The following is a 23,563-nucleotide window of genomic DNA, read 5'->3' as shown; positions in this document are numbered from 1 at the left end:
TACCCATCTTCGGCTGTGGTGGTTTCATTGCCATAACTGACTGAACACCTACTAGACAATATACCACCAAAAAAAAAAAAAAAAAAAGATAAAACAAAACAAGAAATAACACCGTGTGTAGATGACATTTCCATCTATATGACCCACACCACATCGGTACTCTTTTAAAAATGGTGCAGCTAAAATGTCAGTCCTGCAATAAGATGTACTTAAAATCAGTATTTGATAGAAGAGATTATTTGCATCCATGAGCTCTTCTCTAAGAAAAATCAAAACTAAGGAAAACTGAGAAAGGTAGGGGCAAGATACCCAGCCATTTGAAAACCTAGAGCATGAAGGTCCTTGGGGAAGGAAGACAGCTTCAGAGAAAGAGGAGTAGGGAACAGTTCTGGAACAACAGCAGTTCTAGTAAAATTCACAAATCTTTGAGGGCCTAAAGAGATGGGGAGTTAATGAGTTAGAGACTGAGCCAGTAAAAGATATAAGAAGCCCGGTATAAAGTATCTTGTTATAATCAAACTTTGACTCAGCTCAAAAGCTTCCGATCAGGTGTCTGAAAGCTAAAAACCCAACAACAGTAACAACAAAAACTAAAAAACTAGCACAAACCCATAGATTTAGATAGAAGAAAATACACTAAACATATTCACACAAAGGGTTTGCATGAAATACAAATGAAGATAAAGTATGGCAACACTATCAAAGAGAACATCACACATTTGTCAACAGAATAATTTTTCAGACATAGCCTGAACCTTGGAGGTTTAAATGAAAGATCTGCTCTGCTAACAATATTATAATGAGTACAGTCATCAACTCTTCCTAATACTTAGACTACCTCTTAAAGGCTTTGTGGTTTCTAAACCAAACATCAATTGAGATGTCATTAAAAGAGCAAGATTAAAGTTTATGAGAATGAAACTCAATATAAGAACACTGAAAAATGGGGAAAATACATGTATCCTGAAGACTCTCTTTTTAGCTTCAAGATTTTAGAAAAGCACAAAGGATCTCAAGTCACATTTTCTACCCTTAAGCAGGATTTATTTGGCACTTGTGCTTCTTTTTTTTTTTTTTTTTTTTAATCAGTCATTTCTTCCTTGTTTGATTAGCTGCCAAGAAGTTTCAACCCTCAGCTTTAAAACAGTTGTCTGGACTAGAGCAGGCAAACAAAAAAAAAAAAAAACAACCCTCCCTCTGAATTCATTAGGAAAACATCTGAATAACACTAAAACAAAAAACCACACTGTTCAATGCAGTTACAAGTAAAATAATAGGTTTGTGGATAAAGAATGAATGCAACACTTCCAGCCATATCTCAACAATACTCATTCCTTGCTTATGCTCTGATCCCCCTGTTTCACAGTTCATCAGAAAAATAAGTAGAACAAAAAATTACTTTAATAATAAATTCCTGATCTATTTTCCTTTACAGTAGACAGACTCTAAAAGATACCATGGAGGACTAGCTGATGCCTTAAGAGGAAAAAAAAAGGACTGGAATATCTTGGGGAAATAGCAAGTGAGGATCATGGTACTCAAGAACACCAACAAAAAGAAAGCTAATTATGCTTTTAGCCTGACAGAAATGCAAAACTGTTTAAAAGTGAACATTCAAAACATTGCATAATGGGCAAATAACACTCATAAATAGAGCAAAGCTTAGATAACAAATCTAGTTAAATACTTTTAGGAATAGGAAGAATAATTTTTTTACTTAAGAGCAAATAGAACACATATATTTCAAGACATCAGCCATCCAACACCTATTATTTAAGTTGGTTCTTTAGGGTGGTACTCAGTGTAGGTTATAGACTCATAGAATGGTTTGCCTTGAAAAGCACCTTAAACATCACCTAGTTCCACCCCCGTGCCATGGGCAGGGACACCTTCCACTGCACAAGGCTGCCCAAATCCCCATCCAACCCGGCCTTAAACACTTCCACGGATGGCATATCCACAACTTTTCTGGCAAACTATCCCACTGCTTCACCACCTTCACTGTATAGAATTTTTTCCTAATATCCAATCTAAACTTACTCTCTTTCAGTTTAAAACCATTCTGCCTTCCTATCACTACAGGACCTCAGAGAAAGTCCCTGTCCAGGTCTCTTACACCCCATATAAGTACTGGAAGGTGCTGTACAGTCTCCCTGCAGGCCTCTCTTCCCCAGCCTGAACAACCTGTAGACTCTCTCATGGCCTGTCTACAAAGGAAAGATGCTCCAGCCCTCTAAGCATCTTTGTGGCCCTCCTCCAGATTCTCTCCCACACATCCATGTCTTTCTTATGCTGGTGGGCCCAGAGCTGAACACAGGACTCCAAATGAAGTCTCACGGGAGCAGGGTCTCTCTGGATAGCACCCCTTCCCTCCATATGACACAGCTGGGTGTCATCAGCAAACTTGCTGAGGGTGCACTCGATCCCACTGTCCATGCCACCAACAAAGATGCTGAACAGCGCTGTTCCCATCACCAACATCTGAGGAACACCACTCACCACTGGTCTCCACTTGGGCACTGAACCATTGACTGCAACCCAGGCAATTTCTCATCCACTAACTGGCCTTCACATCAAATCCATGTCTCTCCAGTTTTGAGAATAGGATTTTGTATGTGACTGTTGAATGCTTTGCACAATTATGGGTAGATGATGGCAGCTGCTCTTCCCTCACCCACCAACACCAGAACCTCATCACAGAAGGCTACCAAATTTGTCAGGTACTATTTGCCCTTAGTGAAGCCATGCTGGTTGTCATCAATGCCCTCATGATTTTCCATGTGCCTCCCCATTATTTCCAGGAGGATGTGCTCCATGACCTTGCTGGGCACCAAGGTAAGACTGACTGATATGTAGTTCCCTGGGTTATGCTTCCCCTTATTCAAACAGTCAACCTTCACCAGAATGCCACAGCTTCTCAGATACAATGGATAGTGGTTTAGCAACATCACTGCCAGTTCTATCAGGACTCATGAATATATCTCATCAGGTTCCATGAATTTGTGCATTTTCTGGCTCTTTAAATGGTCTCAAGCCTGATCTCCTACAATAGCAGGTCTTCATTCTCACAGTACCTGCCTTTGCCTTCGGCATCCTGGGTGGCATGGCTGGAGCATATGTCATTTAAGACCTAGGTAAAAAAGCCATTGAGTACCTCAGTCTTTTCCATATTTTGGGTCTCCAGGTCTCCTGTTTCCTTCCATAGAAGGCCAAAATTTCCCTAATCCTTCTTTCATCACTGACATGCCTGCTGAAGCTTTTACTGTCCTTGACATTCCCAGCCAGATTTAATTCTGTCAGGGCTTTTAGTATTCCTAACCCAGTTCCTGGCTGCTTGGACGATTTCCTTGTATTCCTCCTAATCTACCTGTCCTTTCTTCCACCTTCTGTATGCTTCTTTTTTGAGTTTGAATTTGTCCAGAAGCTTCTTGTTCATCCATAAAGACCTCCTGGTGGTTTTGTCTGATGTCATTTCTTTGGGGACGCATCAATATTGATCTTGAAGAAGGTGAACTTTCAATATTAACCAGCTTCTCTGGGCTCCTCTCTTCTCCAAGGCTTCCTTCCATGGCAGTCTACTAAGCAGCTCCTTGAATAGACCAGAATGCTCTTCTGAAGTCTAGGGCAGAGAGCTTGATGTGCATCCCCCTGGCTCCCCCAAGGATCTTGAACTCCACCAGTTCCTGACCACTGCAGCTGAGGCTGCCCTTGAGCTTCACATTCCCCACAAGCCCCTCCTTGTTGGTGAAAATTAAGTTCATCATAGCACTCCTCCTCAATGGCTCCTCCATCACTTGGAGAAAGAAGTTATCATCAACATATTCCAGGAACCTTCTGGAGAGCTTCTGCCCCATTGTGTTGTCCCTCCAACAGATAATGGGATGGTCAAATTCCCCTCTGAGGACCAGAGATTGTGAACATGAGGCTTCTCCTATCTGTCTACAGAGGGCCTCACCTACTTGGTCTTCCCACTTAGGCAGCCTGTACCAGACCCGCACTACAATGTCCTCACTTTAATCTTGACCCATGAACTCTGTGTTGTGTCCTCAACTCACCCCTACCCAGAGCTCCCTGCACTCCAGCTTGTCATTGACTAGAGGTCAACATCCCCTCCTTGTGTCCCCTCTCCCTGTCCTTCACAAGGAGCCTGTATCCATCCATTCTAGCCATAGGACCCATACCACCATGTCTCATGAAAGTGGCCAGTTCCTGGCAGGTCTTGGCACTTCCCTGGGATTTTCCCATCTCAAGAAACCCCCATATATGCTGTGATCTCTTACTCTGCTGTGGAACATGCCTGCATCACCTCAGTAATCCCTCTAAACCACCTGGCATTAGCTACTATAGATCAATGACATCAGTTATCACTTCCTTTAATGCACAAAAGAACAACTAAGTACCTGTATTTTGCTACAAGCACAACAGTTCCTATAAACCAAGCCACTTGGGGCCCTTGTTTTCAGTGCTTGCTGCCAACCTTTAAAAAAAACCAAACCACCAAATCTGAATGACCAAAATAAAGCACAAAGAGCAATTCTGATAAGCAAAATGGGTCAAACCCACTAAGACTGCACATAGCTTTCTGCAGTACTTGCCTGGACTTACGAAAGTCTAATTGATTTGACTTGTATTTCCCTGCAAAAAAGATACTGGAAATGGTCGCAGACCATTTCGCAAGACCAACATATGTACATGACACCTTTATGTAACTATGTGTCATCGTCAGACAAGGTGGAACTTTGTCAGCTTCAGAGAAAACAGTCTCATGTGTGTACTCCAGCTCCTGCCCAGCAGTCTCAACTTGTAACATAGATCGTTTTGACAATCTACCTCACAACAAATGGTTGGGTTTCCTTGCAATGCAATTGGGCATCAAGCTGTCAAAATAGCCCTGGACAAGCTGTTTGGAAGTGTCTGATGGAGATTTGCAACCAAACCCATGCATCATGTGAGAACTCTCCCTTAGAGAGCTGAGAACAAGCAAGGAAGGGGAAGATGCTATTTTGAATATTAAACTGTCAAAATTATTTCACAGATGTCTAGGGCTATTGTGCAGATCTGGTCTGTAGGGGTGCGCTCGTACAAGCTGGGCAAGACCACACACAGTTCTCCATTCCCAAATTAATTTATGTAATGTTTTGTACCACAAATAAACCTTCATACCCGTGTGGTTTAGAGCTCAGATGTCCCTTGCTGTTGCCTGTTACAAAGTAACATGGAATACCCCATACCATACACAATATGCCCTGAGGCTGTATGGATTATCTGTTCTAATATTTCCCAGAAGGTGCCGGAACACTATACTTGCACCTTACAAAAGTAGGGACTTCCCAACTTTGTGGGGCAGGACTTCTCTTGTAAAAAAATAAAAAAAGGAAAAAAAACCCGAGAGAAATAAATTTTAAAAAATCTTCAATAAGCACACTAAATACCCCGATATAAGACTTTGAGTTAAATGGGAATGTGTATGTAGTTTATGAAGGGAACTTGGCTGCATGTAGACACCTTTAATACTAAAAGTTGAAAAGACTTTTAATGTTTTCACATGGAGAAACATGCCCAATGCTTGAAGTTTGGAACAAAGCTAGGAGCAAATTTAAAACAGTGGGAAGAATCACACTTCCCACAGCAGAGGCAACCCTAAGATGGTTAACCCACAGACACACAGCAAGCTTCTGGCACATTCAGAAAGAGCAAATGTTCTCCCAAGACTTAGATCAAGGCATTCATCTCAAGCCTATCCCCTCTTCCCAAACATGGCCTTTTGGTACTTGTTTTGAGACCCAAAACTCTCAAAGCAAAAGGTTTTTTTGTTTTGAAGAAAATAGGCTTTCTTCTGACAGGAGAATTAATTCTATACTACCTTGCAGTAAAAAAGCATCATGTTAACTAGTAATGATGAATAAAATAGGTTTCCCTTCCATAAAGCTGCTTTAACCTCATTACAAAAGGATCTGGCTCAAGTAAAATGACAAATTCTCCCCTCTGATAAAAAAAGCACTCATTTTGAGCAACAAGTAGAAAGACATACCTGCTTCTCACTTCTTATATTCCTTTGATACCTTTCACTGACTTAAAAAAAAGAAGCAGCATAGCAATAAACCACAAAAACAAGCAAACAACACATTCAGGAAAGAAAAAACAACAGCCATTAGTTTCTCTCTTCAGAATTTATTTTACTATTAATTACAACAAGAACTAATTTACTTTCAGAGTGAGCTTAACCACTATTATACTGCAATAACGTAACAGAACTTTACCTTGGAGCTGTTGCTATTCATCCTTTCAGCTTCATTCACTAAAGGCAAATGTCTCACATAGCTCACACTCTGTAGTGGGAGCTAGCTACAATCAAAAACTCTGAAATACGAAGCACATAGCTCTGTTTTATTCATGGTGTTTTTGTTTGCCAATTAATTTGAAAGCGATTTTTACAGTGGGAAGAGAAGCATGGCTTGGATAAGTTGCCCTCTTAGATTACACACTGAAAAGACAGAGGCCTAACCCCTATATAATTTTTAAAATTAACATATAAACAACTGCAGTTTGCGAAGCATCAGAGCCTTTGGTGCCATTCTACACTCACAATGTATACACCAGTGTAACTTTATCAGCTCTGCAGGAATGATGTCATCCTCTCCAAGAGCTTGTAAGTGAAATAAGAAACTGGTTCTTTCAATAAGCAAGAAGACCCATTCCTTTTGTTTGGCTTTCATAGAATAATAAAATCATTTAGGTTGGAAAAGACCTTAGGATAATCAAGCTAACGATTAATTGTAGCACTGCCAAGTGAAGCCCTAAACCATGTCCCAAATGCCACATTTACACATCTTTCAAATACCTCCAGGAATCATGACTCTACCACTTCCCTGGGCACTCTGTTCCAGTGTCTGACCACCCTTTCCATAAAGAATTTTTTTCTAATATCCAATCTAAACCTTCCTGATGCAACTTGTGGCCAATATCCAATAGCTGGGAAAAGAGACTGATTCCCACCTCACTACAGCTCCCTTTCAGGGAGCTGTGTAGAGTGATTAGATCCCCTCTGAGCTTCCTTTTCTCCAGGCTAAACAGCCCCAGCTCCCTCAGCTGCTCCTCTTGTGCTCCAGACCCTTCACCAGCTCCACTGTCCTTCTCTGGACACCCTCCAGCACCTCAATGTCTTTCTTGCAGTGATGGGCCCAGAACTGGACACAGAAGGTCAGTGTGGCTTCACCAGAGCCTAGTGCAGGGGGACAATCACTGCCCTGGTCCTGCTGACCACACTGTTACTGATACAAGCCAGGTGCCATTGGCATTCTTGGCCACCTGGGCATACGCTGGCTCATGTCCAGCTGCTGTCAAGCAGCACCCATAGGTCCTTTACCAGTGGACACTTTCCCAGGCACTGTGTCCCCAGCCTGTAGTGCTGCCTGGGGTTGTTGTGACTCAAGGGCAGAACCCAACACTTGGCCTTGTTGAACCTCATGCAGATAGCCTTGGCCCTTGATTCAGCTGGTCCAGATCCCTCTACAGAGCCTTTCTAGCCTCCAGCAGATCAACAATCCTGCCCAACTTGGTGTTGTCTTTGAACTTACTTAGAGTACACTTGACCACTTATTTATTATCATTTATTTATTGATGACCATTTATCATCAATAAAGATGTTAAGCAGGACTTGCCCAAGTAATGAGCTGTGGGGAACTCCACTTGTAACTGGCTGCCAAGTGGTTTGTAACTCCATTCACCATCAGTCTCTGGACTCGACCACCCACACAGTTTACCCATTATTTTTTCAGTGCACACACAGTCCCCTCTTGAAGCACTACTCCTTCTCTATTTATAAGGGGCAAAACAAGGACTGAATACTGGGGGTGCATTCAAAAGGCAGACTGTGAAAGGGGAGACAGTTTTGAAATTCTCCACAGGTGCTTTGTTTTTGTAGTTGGTTGGTGCAAGGCCATGGAAAGCCTAGGCACCCAGGAGCATTCCTGTGGCCATGGATACTTACTCTTCTCCTGCTTGAAGTACCTGGATGACTAAAACCCACCCTGGAAATGGTCCAAAGGACAATCCAACAAAGATCCACAGACTGGGAAAATGCTGACAACCTAAGTAGCAGGAAGTTTTTGATGATCCAAAAGGCATTGTGAAGCCCAGTTAAAAAGAAAACAACAGCTATGGTTGCTCAGCTTGGTCAGGCAACAAAAAGACACCTCAGTCATCCTAAAACAGGAAAAGAATGAACCTTTTTGTTATGCAAGAAGAAGGTTCAAAGTAAGAAATTAGAAATACAGGTTTTCCCTCCATAAAAAAAACAAAACAAAGAAAAAAAAGTCTGCAAAAAATCCAACCAAAAAAAATCAGAAAACATTTTCACTAAGTATCAGCTTAGTGAAAAAGCAACTGTGAGCACAAGACCTTCCTACTCTTTCTTTATTTTGAAAATGATACTTCAATTTCTGCAGCAGAGGCATTTCAGGTTGGGCTTTTTGAGTCCTTTTTTTCTGAAGCATTTCATTGCTCTTCACTGGTAGAGCAAACATCCTGGTAGTTATTATGTTAAATACATGCTTCAAACAGTTTTCAGGTTATTTGGTTTTAGACAGAGAAATAAGCCCCAGATGTTTCACTGAGAAGGTTTTCCACCAGGAAATTCATAGCCCTTCCAGATGTCTCAGATATCTAAAAGTCAAAACTTTTTTTTTTTTTCATGAGAGGCATAAATATGTTCTTTCCAACAAGCTGCTTATAAGATTATTATAAATGTGTCCATAGGCTATAGGTGCAGATTGCACCAGATGGATGTGGGATTATTTGAAAGAGTGAGCAGCAACTAGATCTTCCTAGTACCTTCCTCTCAGAAGTGTTTTGCATATCTGTATCCTTGTCTGGCACACTATGGCAAGCAAAATTTTCAGAAACAATCTAATTAAAAAATACATCATCTCTATTTATAATTACATGAAGTAGGTTGAAATGAGGGCTGGTTTTCATTTTTGCAACCTTGGACAGTTTTGTAGCTTTAATGATGTGTAGACCCATCTTTTAGGTAGCAAGATGCAGAACCCTTGAGGATCATGTTATTTCAGTAGCCAAAATTCCTATCTCTCTCTGCTTTTCCTCATTGATAGGTAACTTTTGGATGTCTTGCAGGTAGTAACTACTGCCATTTTTCCCCACCTTTGCTAACATTGTCTCTGCACCCCAGTTATCAGCCGTTTGCCCTCTCAATTTTTTGTCACGTTAACAAGATCTATCACAGAGTGCTCTGACATTTAGGCCTCAGAGTTCCTACTTCTATTTCAGACCTGAGAAAAGGCTCATCTAAGAAAAGAACCCTACTTCTCTTGGCAGCTTTGTCTTTTTTTCCTGAGACAGTGGCACAAGAATTCTAAACAAGCAAGGCTGGGAAGAAAAATTAATACCACATGCTTTTTTTTTAAACAGGAAATATGTCAGCTGTCTTCTTGGGAAGCACTATGCAAGACCAGGTTTGCAGGTTTATTTAATGTACTCTTGTTGGATTTTTCTGGCTGCAGCACCTCCTACTCCTCATAGATATACAGGCACAATTCCAGAGAAGATACTGGGACTCTGCATGGCCACCTGTAGAAACAGACAGATTTTGTACTCAGATTTCTTAGATGGCCACTTGATATTTCTCAAAAATATGTTGAGAAATATCAAGCATGAAGAGATGAAGTTCCTGATTTTTCAGGATCAAACAAAAAAGTGTTCTCCTCAGTGGAACAGGAGTGGGGTCTCTATCATACTCATGGTTATACACTAACTTCTCATTCACACCATAAGCACAGTTCTTCCATAAATCTTCATGGGATCAGCTTCGATACCTCCTGACTCTCAGAGTAAAGCAGAAAGCTCTGGCAACACAGTTCACAAGGATTTGCTTAGAGTATCTGCAGAGCTAGAGCTCTGAAGGCAGTCTTTCCTTGTCTTAGTTACCTGATTTTCCTGAACACACAGAGAGAAGATCATATTTAACTGATTTATGTTTTTTATAAGACCAAATGTACAAAGTTGTATCTTGAGCTGCACTAGCAAAAAATTTTAAATCTTGATTCACTGGGGCACAAAACACATCTAGTAAGAGAATTAAATCTGGGAGATTTCTCTCTCTTCTTCTCCAACTGGACACAGTGTTTATGATATGAGATTGCACTACATTTATAACAAGAAATTACACTGATGAGTAACTGGATGAGTAACTGCAAGCCCTATGAACCAACAGAAAAGCTAATAAACACAAGTCATTTGTCCTGACTGCCCTTCCAGAACCATATGAAAATATTGATTACTAGTAAATAAATAGTCCTCTTTAGAAACCACTTATTAAATAATCGAGGTGGGGTGCTGTAAACAGCGTAGGGTATAGATCTGCAGTCAATTTCTACTATACTTTGCAATTATTATGTAAGTGGTAACTTTGTCCTTATGCTGGAGGGGAACCACAACTCAAAGTCCATAATTGAAAAAAAAAGCCAGGAATGCTGCAAATACATGACAGACAGAAATCCTGCAAGAGAAACTTAGCAATTTAGGCTTATGTTGGATATCTCAATCCCAGCATTAGGCTCCCCTCATTAGGTTTGACAAACAGTGGACTAAAAATTTAATCTGTTGGGCATATACAGTAACATTTTCATACTTGTATGTGTAAATGGCCCTGTGAGCTGTTTAGGTAGTAGGGCTCCCTGCTAAGCAAAGGCAACCATTCAAGCACAGGTGACAGAAACAGTTCTAAAGTTATACAGTTCCTTGAGACACCAAACCAGAAAACTGATTCCATAAAACAACAACAAGGCTTCTACAGTACAGAGGGTCCCATTGCAGAACTGCTTATAAGAGAACCTCTTATATAAATGTATATAAATGCATTACATGACAAGGCTAACCCATGCCAAAGGCTATCCCATGCTTCCCTTCCACTACAGCCTTGGTTCAAATTTTGCTTCAGGTGACACAAGTCAATTTGAGAACATTGGTATATTTCACATAAAATATTCAAGAGATTCTTTTCCCAGGTCATAGACCTTTCAGGTACACTATGATCATCTTTCAAAGAGTGTAATCAAGTCATTCAGTAATTTCTATTCCAGAAAGATCAGCCCTGATTGCTAAACAACAGTGTCATGATGACAAGCTGACTGTGCTCTGACCTGATTAGACATAGTGGTTGCTGAAATCTCAACAGGATGCAAAGAGAAAGGAATCCAAGAGCATTACTAGCTATGGTTGATTTTCTGCTGGGAAGGTTTTTGATTGGCAAACCACTCTGCTGAGTTACCCTTAAACATGTCCAGCTTCACATACTTCTGTATTCTTTGGTAGCAATCAATTTGTTTATAAAATGCAAAACATATAAAAAATGCAACAGATTTCATGTAAAGCCTATAGCAGTTTTTGGATGACTGTTATTAGAATCCTAAATCATGGCTTGTGACAAAACACTAACTGTAATACCAAATAAGGGTATTTATTTTTTCCAGGAAAAAGAAGAAAAAGAAGAACAATCAGGCTCAAGAGACAAGTACAAACCAGAAGCTGCTTATTCTTATATTATGAATACTGAATAATTTGACAACATGATGAAAAACACTAACAAAGGAGTAACAGACAACAAAAATACATAATCACAAAAAAAAAAAAAAGCAGAATAAAGAATGCCTACCAGCACTAAATGTTCATTTAGTAGCCAAATGGCATCTACAATATATTTGAAAAAAGTACCTCGGGTTTGGATAGTAAAACAACTACTGTAGTTTACACAAGGATAGTGCACAGAAACTTACTGTTTAAGCCATTATTTCACTAAAAAGAATTCTTGGAAAAATAACATTTGAGAATCCATCTGAGCTGCATATTAAGGCCATACTCATGACCCACTACTCCACCACATCCAATTCAAGATGATTCAAACATAAAAGAAAAATGTCTCCTCTGACCCATATGTAGAAAACCTTGGTGGAGATAGCTAAGTAAGTAGGAAAATGGCTTTCAAGAACCAGTCATTCACCACTGTGCTATGGAGACACACACAGTAAAATACCAAAAGTACTTATGTAAGATCCGGATCAAAGTTCTAGCCAGCACTGTGTCATCAAGACAATGAAGAAAATATCCCCACCTTTGAGAACTGTCCTGCTACAATCTGTTAAATAGGATTAAAATTAATTAAAATACATTTGTGCAGAGAGGACCTTACATGTCTGGAGAGCCTTTCACCATATATGCCAACATGGGGTGTTCCTTCAACAGCAAGTATTTTGCAAACAAGTATCTTCCCATCATTCATTTTCCATGTGTCTCCCAAAACTGAAGGCAGCTCAAAAAATCTTGTTATCAAATCAAAAGTTTAATATTATCTTTTTATTTAGGTTCCTATTTATATGTTCCTTCTTTACTTTCTTCAGTTTAAATGACTTGAATTGAATAGCAAAAATATACACTACTTTTTAAACAGAGTTCTTACTCATTATAATAATTTCAAATATCAGTAATATTCTCACAGGAAACATGACAGTTTAAAGACTCTTAGGCCATTAAAAGAAGTACATCCCCGAGGGAAATCTCATTAACACCTTTCCTGTGTGAATGATAGGACTCAACATGCCAAAACTAGGGTGATTGCAGATTGCAGCATGGGTCATATTTTCAAACATCACCATTGTCTTGTATGGATTTCTATTTTTAATACAAATGTGGAATGGTCCACATTTAACAGTGACAACCCTCTCCTTAGAGATGAGAAATGGATACAGATTCCTTCAGGCAAAGGAAACTGAATGTTGAGCCCTGTTCAAAAATCAACTGCTTAAGCAAGTACTGACATGACTATCCTGACAAATTCTGCTAAACTTTTCATCCCAAAAACTTTCTCCAACAAGCATTTAACTAACTACTTTTGAACACATGAGGTTTACGCTTGCGACAAAACCGTCCATCTAGATACAGTTTTATTGCACTAACTGGGCATTTTTAGTACACTGGACTAGCATATTAAAACCATGGCCTAAACATGTTTCACCCAATATACAGTAAAAAGCCAGTTTTCCTCACAGCAGCTTTAGACATCTGCTGCTCTGACGCTGATGAAACCATGATGTAAATATAATTTTTCCTCTGGACAAATAAAACAACTGGATACCAACTCATAAGTGAAATGAGTTATAAAACTTTTCTCAGGGGCTGGCTGAAGTACACCAGTTAGTTCAAGGAAGTTGGATAGACTTCATATCTTTTTCCTTGGCAATAGACATATTTCTTAAGCTTATTTTCACTTAAAAAAGTTTGAAGAATTTAAAGACAACAAAATAATTCCCCTGCCTCCAAATCATAAAACAATAGATTATGTACAAACCTTTTTTCTCCTGAACCAGAACAAAACAAGGTGTGATAAAAGATTGCTTATCAGTTTAGTACTTTATTTTGTACTTTAGAAGACTATGCTAAGGTTGTAATAAAACACTCAAAGAAAAACTGCATAAACAAAACATTAACTCTATAAACTGCAACAGCAGTGTTCTATTCAAACATCATGCCAATTTTTCCATTAGAAGCCATTCAGCTGAAATGCTTCTCCTGGAATCCCAGGCACTGCTCCCCTCTACCACCCCACTCACTCCTGCACTCAAAGAGACAATGATCCATGCTTCAAAACCTTTTGTTTCTCTGGGAAGATGAAATGGCTATTTTCCAAGAGTTGATACAGGAAAGAAAATCTGTTTTGCATTCTTTGTTATACCACAAACATACATGTGCATCCAGGGGTGTGGTAGACTTTCTCTGCATTACAAGGCTTTTGTTTGGTTCTTCCTTTTGGTCTAGCATAGCAGCTCTACCAGTTCTGCCCTTCTATACTGATGTGCTTCAAAGCTTCACGTCTTCTCTACTTCAAACAGAAGCTCTTCACTCTGTGGCCTCAAAAAATTAACAAATCATCTTTATGTGACCCACTGCAAGCACGTCTGCAACTAGAAGTAAGCATTTCCCAAATGTAAATCAGGAATATGGGCAGGAGTACAACAAGGCTTTGAATATTACGTTGTACTGCATAGTCCAAATGCAATTTTCCTACTTGCTTATCCTTTTGATAGCACTGGAGATTACAGCCACACCACTTTCATAGATGGCCCTCCAGAAATTGTGTCTGAGAATCAAGCAATTGCAATGCTATTTCTGGTTTTTAAATAACCCTTTTCTTTACTGCAACATTGAAAAACAGAAAGGGAATGGGTAGGAAGAATGAGATATGGCACAAACCACATAGCCTGCTTTGCAACACAGGCCTTTGTAATTGCCCAAACACCTCTATGTATTCATATAAACATTCTGTGGTCGGGGATTTGCACTCACCTCCCTTCTCCACAAGACAAACAAACTAAACACAGTAATTAGCTTCAATAGCATCTGATTAAGTAAATAGGGTTTTCCGTTTCCATTAGTAGCTCATAAAGGCAGACACTAACATGAGCACCACTCAGGTGCCCAGTGGTGACAGTTTTACAGTCAAGCCAAAACAGGTTCCACTGCAACAGCAAACATCAGTCAAACTCCCTGGTAGGACAGGCACAAGTTCACACAACTATGCTGTTACAGGCTATGGTAAGAACATTGAAGCCAAATCACTCAGACTGGCCCAAGCAGCTAATTAGAATTTCTCACAACAAATCCCATCAATATTTAACAGAGATATCCAAAAATAAACAAGAGGTTTGGTTTGCTAGAACAGATTCTCCTACAAAATATCTTGACATAACACCTATACAAGTTACAAGTGACAAAGTGCAGTCTACAAGAGATACTAAATTTGGCTGGCAAGCTGCTCATGATTGTATTCTTGTTTCTGGGCCAGGAAAGCTTTATAGACTTTCTTTTCTTTCTTATCATGTACCCTCACCCTACTCCATCAGACTTTGATTGTCTCAAAAATCTGCCTTCAAAAATAATTTGAACCATACAATTTAATGATAGCCACAGGGAAATACAGCGTGAAATCAGTCACTTTATTTAAAATGTCAAACATCCAGCTGGTTAAAAAGTACCACAGGGGCATGGCTTCAGTAATAACTTCCTATGACTCACCTACAGAACACACTTCAGCCTTGACTTATTTTGAAGAAATGGACAAATAATCAACATGAAAAAACAAAGGTAGGATTAATATTACTTTGATTGCATTTACATGCACACAGAAATGTCCAAGAAAGTAATCTTTTACAGTAATTATTTGTAGCTTACTTTCCCTTCCCTGATTTTAGCAATTAAACAGAGACTGAGTACCTATCAGCCTTCATCCCATGGTTGGTCTTTCAGATGAATTTAGTGAGGAAAAAGGTTGATTTGTTTTCTTTTTGAGTATTTCTTCAAACCATAATTTATGAATTGGTGCTTAATTATCACAGACATTTAGATTATTCTTTTTATTTCAAGAAATCTAATTTGGTGGATGAATAACATAATTTTGGATGAAGAATAATTTTAATCAATCTCCCTTGAAACTTCTTAAAATAACACTAGCTGATGACTACTCACAAGATAGTAAGCTATTTCCCTCTTCTCTGCTGTGTATATCTTTTGGAAATATTTGCTGGAATATCAGTGACAAACTGTAATAACATATAGGAAGTAAATATAGCTCAACTTACACTGCACTGAAAAATATTTCTAATCTCCTTTTTGTCACTCAAATCACACCTAACTGTAATGATTTCCAAATGCTACGGTCTGTTACCAGTGGCTTTCCCACAGAAGCAACATCAATCTAAAGAATAGGTTTAAGACAAGGACATTCTTTCAACAGCCTACCAGAACTATAGAATAGTATAGTGGGTCATTTATCTGAGCTAAAATCACGTGAGCCAAATTCATCAAGTTAAGAAAATACCTTCTTCAAGCATTAAATCCTAGAAATCATGGGACAGCATCCTGCCTATATGGCCTTTGTCAACTTTTAATTATGTCATTTTACCAACAGACTGCCAAAGCAGAGTGCAACTGATAGCACACAGCATGTCTGAGTACAGCCTATTTTTAGTCTGCAATTCAATCAGCACTCTTACAATGGCAAGGATTAAAGTCCAAGACAGCCACATTGCTGTATATAGGCCATTGCAATTACATGTAGAAACATGCTGAGGGAACGTGGTGGCGAACTGGAGTCAATGTTGGGAGGAGGCGCACCAGACAGGCAGCTGCTCCGCGGCAGCCGATGCCTATACTGGCAGAGCCCACGCTCCCATCTCACCCATCCTTGTTAACATACCGCAAAGGAAAACGTTAAGACAAATGACAGTTTTACCCCAATTCTTTTCAATATGATTTACCACTTATGAAAGACAGACAACATTTTGGCAATCTTGAAAATCAATATCCTTCTACTTTCACTGCCAGGTTCAGACAACTCTGTCCACATTCTGGCTCTCCTGAACTCTTGTGCTGAGGTAGCAGTTACAACATTGCAAGGACACTTTTAAATAGCTGTCTTTTGTAACACCAAAAAGAAAAATTAGGCTTTCCAAGCCAATATATTTTTACATATTCAAGTGCTAACTCTTAATTAAAAATGTGACACTCTTGCTGTGTTTTTTATCTTCAGGCTTTTCCCATCCAACTATACAGATTTTTTTTAATTTTTTTTTTTTAATTTTAAAATTAACCTTACTGTGTAACGGACAGGATCAGACTTAAGACCTATAGGACTTAATGCTTTGAAACTATCAAAACAAAAACAGGTGACGCCACAATGCAATCACATTCTCTAGGACCTAGTTAAATGATTCATCAAACAGTAGAGGCTTTTGCACACTAAAACTATGACTGAATACTAAATAATGACATGAGAAAGCTTAGGGCTGTGTTCCATTACCAGTTTCCCAGGACCAATAATTTTTTTTATGATACAGCCTCTGAAAAGTAGCCTAAATAGTATCCTATTCCTCTTCATCGTTATACAGATGACCACTAGGAAACACTTCCTTCAAACCCCTTGATGAAAGAGAGAAAAATACTAAAAGGAACACATACATATCCTGAGAAGTTTCAAGCTGAACACTTATATAAATTATGGGCACATCTAATTAGCAAAGAAAGAAATCTGTATCTTGAGATAAATCTCTCCATTATAACAAGCTCCCAGATTTCAAACTTACTACAGGTGATCATTTCTCCAAAGGGCACATTTTTGAGTGCTGATCACTTTTCTTTAGCAAGATGAAATGAAGGCACCAAAAAAAAAAACAGATTCAGAACAATAATTCAGTCTCTGAACAATAAGTTCAGGAACTCAAAGATACGGGCACACCCTAGGCTTAACATAAATTCGCATTGATAACTGGTAGCTCTCTCATCCACATTTCAAAACGAAGCAAAAAAAAAAAAAAAAAAAAGAAAAAACACACATTAAGAAGACAGAAAACCTAAAAGCATTTTAGGTTTCAGAAAATTCAGCAGCATCTGAACTGAGACACCCATCTTAAGCTTCAGAAACTACACTCCTTTAACTTCTAAAAGATGAGGATTTTCTTCCACCACCTTCCCCCAAACTCTCAGCTTTGTCACAAAAATGACTCATTTTTCTTCCCAAACAAGGCTCAGTCTAGAAGAAGTGTAACAACAGTAATGCACACATAAGGCAGAATAACATTCAGTAATGCCACCATACAGTAGCTGAAACAATACTGCAGACAAACTGACTTTTTAATTAGGCTAAAAAAAGCAACAACTGAAATTAGCATCTAAACAAGAACACATTACTGTCTACAAGGCAAGTATAACAAAGCTAAGTGCACTGCTTGAGGTTATTCAAGCTCACTTCTGTGCAAAAATAAAGGGGACATAACAAGTAAAATAATGAGCAATACTACAGTATAAAGTGAAGGCTGCATATAAAACACTACAGGAGTGCTCAGGTCACAGGCAAACACAACCGTGCATACTACACCCAGAAGAGCTGTATTTCTTTCTACCTTGTGTAGTCAGAGAAAAAAACACCTCATGTATTATAATTAAACCAGAACAAAAAAAAATCACAGTAAGATGAGAGTCCTTCAGTTGTGACCAGCAATGATCACTGCAATACATCAATCATTTAGAATGCTCATATAGGATAAATCAGTCACATCTGTCTGAAATAAAAATACACTGCTTTTCCACCTGTGAATGAAGCCTGCCTGCCTTACTCATAGTCACTGGGATTACAGGTCGCTCATATTTATAACTGGAGCTCAAATCAACTAGTAGCATAGTAGAGTACTTGAAAAAGAATGATGAAAACACTAAAATAACACGTAGAGACTGAAAAGCACAAACAGTGTAATTTAGCAGCACCTTCTCTTCCTCAGTAACACCTTTTTTTTTACAAAACACCTATTTTCAAATCACATTACAATTTCCTATAAAGATACCTAAAGGAAGAAGTGCGATGAAATGTGTCTCATGAGGGGGGCTTCTGAAATTCAGAAAGCCTTAGGACAGGCACAGTTCCATAACAAGATATCCGTGAACCTGCATCTCCTTGGAACTCACCACTATAAAGCTTCCCAGTCCCTGCACCTTTTTTAAGGTGACCAACTTTAACAAAAAAAAGTAAACCCAAACCAAAACACAAAGAAAATCCTGCAAATTCACTTAATTTTTATGGACAATAATCAGACAATGAGGTCCTTCTTGCCTGTGAGGCAGGGCAGCACAGAAAAATCTTACAATTTCAGGAATCTGAAACAGGTATCCCTTAATTCTCTGCCTGGCAAACCTGGAAGGGTCTCCCATAAAAGAGACACCAAGGCCTCCTTTAAAGAGGGCAGAGGACTCAAGATTTTCACAAGCCAAGTCCCTCATAATGCTAAAGCTGAGGGGAAAATAACAACCTTTTGTGTGTGGAGTCAAAGGTCATGCTCCAGGGCCAGCTGCTGCAGTATGGGAATAAACAGAGCATAGATATGTGTTTTTTTCCGATTTCTTCACTACCCGTAAAATGCCAAGTTTTTCCAAGTAGCAGAAGTCTATTAATGTCTACCCCATAGCTAGCATGGGTTCATCACTGGCACTTGGAGAAAACTCAGAACTTTAATTCCACACTGAGAAAAAACAGGCGCAAGACCCCATTTGGCATTTCACTAGCACAGATGAGATTCCTGTTGGTTTCCTGACTGCACACTCCACTGTTACATTCTTCCCTTGCAAGCCCGGCAGTAATGAAGTAAGAAAGCAGACACAATGTGCTTTTTCAACGAGCTTTACATGGCATATGACACTCAGATAAGCAACCTGGCTGGCACAGATGTGAGAGCTACAAGTGCCTTTTCTGCCCGCCCCAAAATCATGCCAGGTGGATCACAGTGAACACGCAGAGAAAGCCCACCAGACAGAGTCCAGGGACTTCATCTTCTCCTTGTCAATAACAAAGCCATCAAAAAGAAAAACCCAAAAAACTAAACACAAAATCCACAGGCACCTCACCAGCAGCAGGAGCAGCTACTTTACCTCCAATGCTGCTACTTGTGGCTGCAATAGTATATTTACAATTCTAAAGAAAATACTTATTTTCTCAATTTCACTTACAAAGGTTGAAGGGCTAATTAGTAAACCTGAAGCAACTAGCTTCAAGGAACAGCACTGAAATGTTCCTCATCTTTATTTTTTAACCAATATCAGAGTTATTTAAAACTATCCTTTTAACTGGCATATTCTGTGGCTTCTAGAGGAGAAGCACAGAAACCAAGATGAAAATAAACCTTCTTTCTTTCCTAAATAGGGAAATACATGCTATCTTAAGTGCATTTTATTCCAATATAATCATGCATGCTGTGTACAAGAGGAAAAGTGTACTGCTTTATCTGTATCACTAGAGTAAAAGCAATACAACTGCACAAAGTACAGCTTACTACTTTTGTGGCTGATGAATATAAAGCTTCAAGCCATATACAACCCTCCACTACTGCATGTAATCACACGTACCTGACTTTTACTTTGTATTACAACCTGTTTATTTATGCAGCTTCTTCTTATCCTACCAATACTAAGAGTTTAATTGTTAGTAGACACAAGACTACACTGTCTGCTTCATTTTTCCAAGTATATATATTTTGTCATACAAACCCTTCTAGAACTACAACTAAAAGAAGACAAAGCTGCTTTTCCAGTCACCCCAATCCTTTCTATTCAGCCTAATGATCACTACCATGTAAAATGATGACCAATATGACCAAAAGATTACTAATAATGCATTGCCCTTATTTAACAATAGCAACTAGGCATGCAGGACCAAAATTAGCAATTTTCCAGGATTCCGTGGAATAAAATAAATAAGTATCCTTCTCACAAAATAGAGGGTTAGTTGAGAAGTATGACTACTAAAGTCAAGAAGTCATACTGAAAGTAAAGGAGAAGGTCTAACCTTTATATTTTTTAAGCATCCTTAAAATGCTGGGAATGATAGAATTACTTCTTTTTAACATAGAAATTGGAAACTGCAATGCATTTTTGTGGTATATATGTGTTGAGCTGATGACGTGGACAGTCTTCAATAGTTTCATATGCCAGACAGTTGCAGATGTTTCTTGGTAGCTGGGCTTATTAGAGAGCTCACTGCTACTATTGTCCCAACTTGTTCCACTGCTAAAAATATGTAACAACATTCCTTGCTGTCTTATTAGTAAGTGTAATACAATATAAAGTTAATATTAATATAACACAATCCAGGTTGTGTGGAAAGTGATGACAGAGGTGTAAGTAGCTGGCACTCTTTCCTCTGAGCTGGTAATGAAGTAATATCTTAGCACATGGGTTCAGCCTACTGAAGCAGCATTTACCAAAGAAGCTGTATAGCCCCAGCCCAGACCACTTCGCATCACTCAAAAATACAAAACCCTTTTTGAATGAGTAGAGGTACCAACCTAGCCTGGCTGAATTCCAGCCAGAGAAATGGACTGTAAAACCAAGTAGGGTTGTCATCAACGACAATGTAATGGATGGGTGAGTTACAGACCGGCTGCCTTGCATACATTTGCACAAAGGCTGTAATGCTCATCGCTCATCGTCACAACCCAGTGAGTGAGATCAGACAGAAAGAAAAGGGATTCTCACTTAGACCCTAATTACTGGCAAGGTAGGATGGCTGTGGATGCTCTAGGAAGTGAAAACTCTTATAAAACTTCTGTGAGAACTTTTGTGAGAACTTTTTTTCTTATTTGGAACAACACAGGAAGAAGAGGAGATTGCAACAGGCCAAGTCCCACATATCTGACTATTCCTTTACCAACACAGATATGAACTGCAGTCATCTTAGTTTCTTGCTCGATTAATCCACTAGTAATCTTTACACAAGAAGAATTTGGATAAAATTATGTATCTACAAACTGGTTTTGAGAGCAAGCATCAAAAATTGGAACCGCAAGTACAAGATTTGTGATAGGATAACATCAAGGTCGGACTTCTCCCCATTAATCTCCTTTCTTTGACTAAGAACCTCCAGGAAACACAGGGTGATGTGAGTTTCCAGAGGCTGCATCTGACCAATCTGTGATCTAAAACTTTAGTGGAATCCTGAGAACTACCCGTACACTCGCTCCTATCATTCTTGACACAGAGCTGTCCGAAGGCTCTTGAGCTATGATCAGCCAAACTCAGTGACCTACAAGAGAGGTGTCAAAGTCAGGAACTGAATCTCTGGGATAGATAGATAGATTTGTGCCCCTGCTTTTAAAACACAGCTTTTAAGCCTGGATAAAACAACTGAACTGGACTGCAACTTGTCCAAACCGTAACTTGTCAGAAGAACCTTGCAAGAACTTCAAAGTCCTCTTACCTTAAACTGCCAGAGGTAAAGCCAGGCATTTGACAATTACTTTGTATCTGTTCTATGGGTATTTCTTCTCCTTTGAAGGCCCACACTACAGAAGACAGTCAGCTGGTGGAGACTGAGAAGCTTTTCACAGTTGTGCTTTAGGGCAGGTGTTTATACACCCCCAGAAAAGTGCACTTCACAGGGGACTCTGATGCAGCTTGTGCTGTCAAGTCAGGAGACAGAGCAGTATCCTACCCTGCTCTGCCCTCATAAATAATTCCCTATAAAATTCAAGCACATATGTCTGCTACAGGGTCAATCTCTTGAAGCACGGGAATTCGTCAGCTCCAGAAATACTTACTAGAGTCAAAACACTTTGGAAACATTTTGGAAACAACGTTTGTGTTAAATCCCCTCTCCTCTCAAAGAATGGAAAAATGCTGATGTCCACCTGCCTCAGGCAGAATATGAAAGACCTAGGTATCTTGACAGCCCTCAACTAAAATATTTCCCAGTCCTCAGCAGCAACACTTGTAGAAGATACCAGCCAGTTTCCCTTAGGTGTGGGTTTATTTTCCCTGGGAAAATGACAATATTCCAGTTTCCATCTTCTATTCTTCAGCTCCCATTAATAACATAATGACTAACCCAAAAATGCTCTCTTCAGAGAAGAGAAATGCTCTCTTCAGCTGTTCTTTACCAATACCTAGACCAGGATTCAAACCACACTTTCTCCTTTTTCTGCCTAGCCCCTGTGGACGAATGCATTATTACTTAATGCCAAGGAAACCCAGGGAAGAGGAGCCAGCTGGTAGGCTTACTGCTCTCAGAAAACCTGAGGCTGCTGCCAGGGTATAGCCTGGCACTGAGTTCAATGCCAGAGCTGAGCTCCATGCCAGGACACAACCAGTGGAACTATTCCTGCTATCAGTTTACATCACACCATGCCTCAGAGTGAGCCCTGGCTTAAATGTGGGGCTAAATCACAGCAGCTGAAGACAGAAATGTGGATGGCTTCTTTATGAATGAAACTCCTGATTCCCTCTAGCACTCACTGGATTTATTTGCTTATACCACTGTTTTCTGAATGACACTGGTCTTAATTACAAATTCTTGGAAGGCATTTAAATACAGAAATTGTCTCCACTTTTCTCAAAGGGAATAGGAGCTCAAAACAATTATCCTTATGGCATTATAACTCTCCTTTACACTGTCTCCACCATTACCCCATATGCATGGAAATATTTTTTTGTTGTTTTCCATTGTTACACAAAGTATTTCAAATACGTTTTGTTGATAAATTGGGCAGCACGATGTCCTAGGTTACTGAAAAGAAGTATTTCTTACAGAGGTGTCCTAACACTGGACACTACTGTGGCATGTGAAAACAGACTATGGCAACATACTCAGCATGCTGTAATTATGTGAATAAGTTATAATGAAGAAGATCTCTAAAAAAAGCACACCACTTGACATTGGCCATGTATATATAGCTACTCTCCTGAGCGACCCTATGTCAGCAAGTTATAAGTATCAAGTAACTCAAAGCAATTCAAAACCAACAAACCCAATGTACTGAATTAGATTCAAGGAGCATTACTGGCACAGGGCCTGAGCCACAAATTTAGACCCAGTTCTGAATTTTCCCAAGGTTCACAGAAATGGGCAAAAGGGACATCTGAAGTCAGAGTCCAAACTAGATCCAGTTCTACTTCATAAAACAGACAGTAAGAGTGACCTAAAATCCTCATGAACAATAAAAGCCAAATTCAAAATGGC

The 23,563-nt window shown here is 39.4% G+C and overlaps 1 protein-coding gene across 6 annotated transcripts in view; it reads right to left on the bottom strand.

The window, feature by feature from the left end:
* FHOD3 (formin homology 2 domain containing 3) overlaps positions 1–23,563 on the bottom strand; it is a 377,077-nt gene that overhangs the window by 349,661 nt on the left and 3,853 nt on the right. The window lies entirely within an intron of this gene.

This window comes from Serinus canaria, chromosome 2 (assembly GCF_022539315.1).
Source record: "Serinus canaria isolate serCan28SL12 chromosome 2, serCan2020, whole genome shotgun sequence".
Classification (NCBI taxonomy): Eukaryota; Metazoa; Chordata; class Aves; order Passeriformes; family Fringillidae; genus Serinus; species Serinus canaria.
The sequence above is the reverse complement of the archived record's forward strand: the minus strand, read 5'-3'. Positions and strand labels throughout refer to the sequence as shown.